We start from the raw sequence: 7,365 nt of genomic DNA, 5'->3' as shown, positions 1-7,365 counted from the left end.
TTCCGTGAGCATTCAGGTGAGGCCGAGCCCAGGCAGCAGGACCGTGTCTGTGCCGTGGGCTCTGCCCTGGGCTGCGGGGCAGCCAGCGGGGACTGACCCCCGAACCACGGGAGCGGTGGCGGCCACGTGCTGCCAGGGATTTGAGGATATCAGCAGGTGCGTCCGTGAGGAGCAGGGGAAGCCGCGAGCCGTCCTGCTGTGTCCCCCGTGCGTGCCTGAGAACAGAACGTGCAGCCTGGCTGCTGCTTTTTGTTGTGCGCTGCCTGATACCTTTTGTCTCTGCCTCCTGCCTCAACTGCTGGTACTTGCACAGAATGTTAAAGAGAGGCGAATACATGAAGGACTCGGCTGGACGGAGAAGCAGAGCCGCTGCCCGGCTCTCCCCGGGGAGCCAGGGCCGCTGTGTGGCGGTGCTCGTGTCCCACCCCGGCGCTGGGGACCTGCCTGCGGAGGGGTCGTGGTGCTCCAGGACAGAACACGCGTCTGCCGCTCTCGTCCTGCGCTGAAACCGAGCTGTTTGGACAAAAGCTGCTTGGAAGAGCGAGGCTTTGCCGTCTCGCCGTGACCCGTCATGGTCCCGTGTCATGGGTGCAGCGATGGCTGCAGTGGCTGTACCTGCGCGGAGCAGCGCGCCGGTTCTTTGGTTTCTGAGGTGCTGTACAACGTGATGGTGCTGGACGCTTTGCAGAACGGAGATCCTGTGAAAATACATCAGGAGGCCACAAATAGAAATGGGGTGGAAGAAAGAGGCAAAGGGACAGGGTGAAGGAGGGTACGGAGGGGAACACGGCTGTGTTACACAGCCCCGCGGGCTGTGCGTTCAGACACCAACAGCCTGAACCGCTGCCGAGGCCGTGCTGGAGCTGTGGCCACAGGAACGGCTGTATCACACACCAACAGCCCGAACCGCTGCTGAAGCTGTGGGCACAGGAACGGCTGTATCACGCACCAACAGCCAGAACCGCTGCTGAAGCTGTGGCCACAGGAACGGCTGTGTCACACACCAACAGCCCGAACTGCTGCTGAAGCTGTGGGCACAGGAACGGCTGTATCACACACCAACAGCCCGAACCGCTGCTGGAGCTGTGGCCACAGGAACGGCTGTGTCACGCACCAACAGCCAGAACCGCTGCTGAAGCTGCGGGCACAGGAACGGCTGTATCACACACCAACAGCCCGAACCGCTGCTGGAGCTGTGGCCACAGGAACGGCTGTGTCACGCACCAACAGCCAGAACCGCTGCTGAAGCTGCGGGCACAGGAACGGCTGTATCACACACCAACAGCCAGAACCGCTGCTGGAGCTGTGGCCACAGGAACGGCTGTGTCACACACCAACAGCCCGAACCGCTGCTGAAGCTGTGGGCACAGGAACGGCTGTATCACGCACCAACAGCCCGAACCGCTGCTGAAGCTGTGGGCACAGGAATGGCTGTGTCACACACCAACAGCCAGAACCGCTGCTGAAGCTGTGGGCACAGGAATGGCTGTGTCACACACCAACAGCCAGAACCGCTGCTGGAGCTGTGGGCACAGGAACGGCTGTACGGGGGGAGCCTCCTGGGGAGAGCTGCTGTAAGTTACGTTCATTGACGGTGAATGGAAGAGTGGCTGAAGGGCAGGTGCTTTCACAGTTTCATTGCACGCCGTTGTTTGTGGGTAACGACTTCCCATTGGCGTTGGCTCAGATTTGAGCTGTTTTGTTTTCAAAAGCAAAATCTCTTTGCAAGTCTTGAGAGGCTGAATCACGAATGCAGACGTATTTAGACTATTCATTTTCCTGTGTTCGTACCTTGGTTCCTACTTTGTTCTTTAAGTAGGGCTGTAAGTAGGCCTAACGTAGGACTGCCTGTCCTAGTGCATTTGCTGGTTGGGAAACAGTTATTTAAGTGTAAGCTAGACTTTCTTAATGGCTTCCCATTAAAATTGCGATCTCTCTCACAAATAATTAAGCATAGGCTTAACTTCTACTTGCACAAGAGGTGTATGTGTCAGTAGGCCTACTTCATGTCTTAAATGAAGCATATGCTTAGGTGTTTGCAGGCTTTGTGCCCACATTAATCTGTGAATAGCTGTAGTTCTCAGAGAATACCTTCAGTTGGGCATCTGTTCTTATTTTTGCTCCAATACTCTGATAGGCGTTAAGACGCTCAGTAGTTTGGGGACTCACTGAGTCACAGATGACAAGCCAACCATTGCATTTAGCCACTCTCAGACTGTGTTTTTCTTCAAACACCGTTCGCATAAATCTGCCTCTTTGTAAATAGGAGCTATAAAGTATTTAGATTAATCTATTAGTTACAATTAGCTGTAAATCAAATGGGCTGTGTTCGGTATTCCACTGTGGGGGTGACTTCAGCTGTGGCACGGGCTGCCCAGAGAGGTGATCCTTGAAGAAACAGTATCTCTTCATTGTAAAGTACAGGCAGAAAGAGTTGGCGTGTGAAACTGTTCTCTACAGTTCAGCATTCCTCTCTTTGCCGTTCAGCTTCCACGGCTTGTGATTGAATAAAATGAAATTGCAAGCTTCCTACTGAGATGACGTTTTGTCACGCATTAGAAATTGTCAAAAGGGAGCTTATGTTCAGGAAAATATCTTGATGTGTGAGATATAATTACATGTGCCTTAAAATAAATAGTTCTGGATACAGTCACTGCAGCTTAACCTTTCTTTCTCATCTTAATTCTTGTGCACTGTACCGGGCGAAGCCTCGTGTGTCGGAAACGCATCCTGAAGCGTTCAGCTTGTGCTTGTAATGAGGGCAGCTCCGGGTAAATACAAGCAAAGCCAGTTCTGGGCTGTGGTGGGAGTGGTGCCTGCGGGTGGGATGAGTTCCTGTGGAGCAGAGGCTGAGCGGCGCTTCAGCGGGCACGCTGGCAGCGAGCGAAGACCTGCCGCGGTGGGTCGTGGTGAGGTCCAGCGTGGGCCAGGGCGTGATGAGCGCGGCTGTGACGTGACGGACAAACTGCCTCTTGTGCAAACCGCTTCAGAACCGGCGCGTGGGGTGGTGGCTCCGGTGGTGGCGTGTTCCTGGTGGCTTTGTTGCTCGGGAATGATGGTCCTTGAGGGCGTCTCCTTCCCTGTTAATTAACGTCCTGCTGATGAAGTTGGTCTGTGTGTTTTGGTGCCGTCCATGGGGCTGAAAAGGCTTGGGAGGGAATCTGCTATTGCACGTTTACCGGTTCACTGTCTTTATGACGGAGGGGAACATGCTTCGGTTTTCCCTCCCCGACTTGAGCCGATGACGAAGCAGTGACGTGGGGGTCCGTGCTGGATTGCTCTACTTTGCGTTTTCAGCAAACCATCCCTTTTGAACTAAGCGTGAAGGCGAGTTGTTGGGAGAAGTTTCTGCATCCTAGATGGTTGGAATTAAACTTTAAGGCGACGTTTCCCGACCCGCTGCCTGGATGGCGAACCTGTCGCTTGCTGCTCAGCCGGTCTGGTGCCGATGGCCCGCTCAGCACCCAGCTTGTGAGCAGCTGGAGGCTTTGATGTGGGAGAAACCCTTGAGCTCCTGAGCAGATACACCTGCTGTGAACCTGTGAACGCAGACTGTTTCTGCTCTGAATGTGCTGGTTATGTAAAGGCATCGCTGTTTCATCCGTGTGAGCAGGGGCCTCCCTCGGTCACCGCGGTGACGCAGTGCTTTAGTAATAAGCAATTCAGGATAGTAACTTATTTATTGACTTTTTAAATGGGGGAAAAAAAAATCTGGATTGGTTTTATAGATTCTAAGTGCATTGCCTGCCCAGGGACAGCACGTAAAACTTTAAATGATGATTAAAATCCCAGTTAAGAAAACATTTAGTAAATGAAAGGGCTTGCATATCTACTTGTTGTGGCACAGTAACAAAATTAATAGGCTGTGCTTCCCAGTAGGTCAATAGATTTTTTTATAAAAGCTTGCTTTTTAAACTTGCTTTTAATGAGTTGTCAGCATATTTTGGCCACTGCTACTGGGTGAACTGTAGCTTTAACATGAGGACGGTGAGGGTGGTTGGTGTGAAGAGGTGGGTCTGGAGCGCGGCAGCGCGGGGTTGACGTGTCCCCCCGCGCTCCTGGGCGGCCAGCGGCTTGTCCGGTGCTGCCCGCGGTCAGGCCCTGTTCGCACGCCTGCCCCACGCCGGTGCCGGATGCCGAGGATCTTGTTGGCAGCGGTGTTTTCCAGCTCCGTGTTGCGGGCTGGCCGTTGGAGGGCACTGTGTCGTGGCGAATGGAGACGCAAGGTTATGGTGTTCCTGCCAGGTACCATTTCCTGGGGAGCGGCCGTGGCGGTGGGTGCTGCCCGGCCTCCCCTCGGCTCCTCTGGAGCTTCATGAGGCGCTGGTGGCGTTCTTCTGTGGTTTGTTCTGAGAACAGCCAGGCGTGAGCTGAGTACCGACGGAGCTTCGCTGTCAGAAGGGAATAAACCGAGTATCTTGGGATGTTGTGGGAAGGAGGAGTGAACCAGGGCAGCTTCTCTTTGGAGCTGCATCTTCAGACAACGAGAGGTTCAGCGGGTTACGCTATTTATCCGTTCTAAACCCAATACGGCTCGCTGTGCGAGATGGACTGTCTGCGCAGGGGCCAGCTCGGGGGCTGTGGGACTCGGATGTTATCCTGATTCGTGTTGTTCTTGTGGGTGCCGCTGGAGCCGTGGGCCTTGCCCGGTGCTGGCGTCACAGGACCCGCTGGGGCTGCAGCTCTTGGCAGCCGATTTCAGCTGGATCGGGCTAAACTGACAGCTCTTATTCCTGGGGGGTTGTGTGGGGCCAAGACCTCTTGCTTATTAAACTCCGTGCCATGCAAGCTGGGACTTCTCCGAGGGAGCTGGAAACCTCCAGGCCTCTTACCTAACAGCTTCGGTCAATAACAAGTTGTAGATGCAATATCAATGTGGAGCAGTAGTTTGATTTACTTACAGTTTTGTAAATATTTGTGTTGGTGAACAGGGAAAACCTCACTGATTTTCCTAAATTTCAACTTTTGCTTTCACTGCTACTTCCTCTTACCTGTTTGTTTCAATTGTGTTGAATGAGAGAGTCCCGCTGTGGCAGTCGCAGGAACGGGGCCGGCGCGCTCCGAACGCGCTGCTCTCTGGGGAGCGGGGCAGGAATGCAGCCGCTCCAGCACCCGTGTAAGGAATGTGGTTTTACTGCTGGCGGGACTTGAGCTGCTGCCATTTCGTTGTTAGAACCTGGAGGGGTTTTGCCCCCCCCTTGCAGAGCGTGGGCCCCGGCTGCCCTGGGGCTCTGGGCGGCCGCGTTCCCCGCGCTGGGGCTCCCTCCCTGCCCCTCTCCCCTCCCGTGGGGGAAAACAAAACCTTAGGAAAGGGGTTGTTTTCCGCAAAGCAGCAGCAATTTGCTCGTAATTCATTTTATAATGAGAGATGTGGTTAAACTGCACAGGCCTGGAAGCTAACTGCAGTTAAAAGAGTTTTTAAAAACCCAACCACCAAAACAGCGCCAAACCCCAACAAAACAAATCAAAAAGTTCCGTTCCTGAAATGTGTTATGGAATGTTTGTCTTCCAGATGATGTCTTGACTGGGCAACAAACTCAAGGTGTGTATTTGCCATAGTTAATTTCCTCCGCCTGCTGTTCGTTTAACCGTATTTCCTGTGCGCTGCAGGATGTAGGTACTTGTCAGGATCCTGGTTTCTAGGAATTAGGAACCGTGCCCGTAATCAAAAGAAATATCTACAGTTCTGAGAACACCGTCAGGATGTGAGGAGTAACTCGGTGACCGAGGGGTGCTGCGCAGGTGAGCTATAGCGCGTCATTGTTGTGCCCAGCTCCGTGGGTTAGTGGTGGTGTGGTGCTGTCCTGCCAGCTCAGGTTCCTCTGAGCGCTGGCACGGAGCTTTGCTCTGCCTTCCCGGCAGGGCGGGTCGTGCTTGTCGCTAAGGTCTTCAGAGGATGGAGCAGCATTTTGTCTCCCAAGAATGGAGGGACCTGGAAGATAAACTAACAGCAGGGAAGGCTTTTGGGAGGGAGGAGAGCCAAAGGAACGCTTGGGTTCGCGCTCTGCTTGCGGTCCTCTCCCTCCAGCAGCTTCTCCAGTTTCTGCGATGGGAGAGAGTATCGAGTCTCCTTCATGCTGCGGAGTTACTTACGTAAACTGTCAGCAGCTTTTGAAATAAGTCAACAGAAGTATTTAACTTGTTAATCCTTGAGAAATCACAATAGAGACATTGCTTCACATTCTCCCGATTCTGTTTGTTTCTGCTGAACACCAGCCAGGCTTCTTTTCCTCCCAGCTCTTGGTGCGTCTGCGAAAACTCGCTTCGTTTCTTCTGCTGAGGGAAAGCGGAGACGTTTCCCCGGGAAAGTCCCGCAGGTTCTGGTGTGGACACGAGAGGTTTCTGGTGGGATGGAGGAGGCCGGGCTGAGGTTTCTGGTGGGAAGGAGGAGGCTGGGCTGACACCATCGGTGCTTGGAGACCACGCGGTGTCTGGAAGTGAAGCTGCACTGGCTGCTCCCTGAGAGGTGCTTGAGCCCAGTTATGAAAATGGACCGAGATGTGGATTTGTGGTTCGGAGCTGCGTCTCTGCGGGTTCCTGCTGCTGGGCTTTGGACCTTGAGCAGACCTCGCTGGCTCCTGCGGGTCCGTGAGCCGCTGGTGGCTCCCTGGTGGGTCTGCACGGCTGGAAGGCAGGTCCTGCTTTCCCCTGCATCCCAGGGCCTCCAGAACCAGCTGAGTTGCTAACTTGCAGACAGGTGCGGGTGTCCTGGCCGGGCTGGTGACCTGCAGAGCTGCCCCGGGATGAGAAGGGTCACAGGTATGCGGCAGAGGCTGCTGGGCCGGTGCTGAGGAGGTGTGGAGGGTGGGCAGGACGGCTCCTGTTTGGTGGCCGCGAGCTACCGAGTTGGCTGCCTGGCTCTCGTGAATCCAAAGCTTCGGCCAGAATCCTGCCCTGATGAAATCTGTGGTACGTTTGCCTAAAGGCAGCTCATCTGTAGCCTTCGGGAAACGTTAAACGGGCAAACTCTCTGGCCAACAGGTGGGGAAAGCAACATTTCCCGAGTCCGCCCGCGGTGGCGGGAGCGCTGGGGGACACGTGGCGTGCGGACAGAGCCCTGCGTCTCTGCTTTCGGCTTGTGCCGAGTAGCCGTGTTGGCAAGCAGCAGAGCTGCTGCTTTTGAAAGAGCAAGCAGCAGTGTGCTCGCTTGCTTGCTTAACCTCTGCTCTTGGTAAGATGATATATTTATTATAAAATATTGGCTTAGCCGTTGGTTATAGCTATTGAGCCAAAAGAACTTGAAAATACTCTGGCTTGGACAAGTCTTGCTTTAGTGAACTAGATAGCTGCAGATTGCGTGGGTTATGTAAGCGGCGTATTTGCCGTTTAATTTGATAGCTGTTGTAACGTTGTCGTTGTTTAATG

At 54.1% G+C, this 7,365-nt stretch overlaps 1 protein-coding gene across 4 annotated transcripts in view; it reads left to right on the top strand.

Moving 5' to 3' along the window:
• LOC102092327 (E3 ubiquitin-protein ligase NEDD4-like) overlaps nt 1-7,365 on the top strand; it is a 122,222-nt gene that overhangs the window by 1,782 nt on the left and 113,075 nt on the right. The window lies entirely within an intron of this gene.

Source organism: Columba livia, chromosome W (assembly GCF_036013475.1).
Source record: "Columba livia isolate bColLiv1 breed racing homer chromosome W, bColLiv1.pat.W.v2, whole genome shotgun sequence".
Lineage (NCBI taxonomy): Eukaryota > Metazoa > Chordata > Aves > Columbiformes > Columbidae > Columba > Columba livia.
The sequence above is the reverse complement of the archived record's forward strand: the minus strand, read 5'-3'. Positions and strand labels throughout refer to the sequence as shown.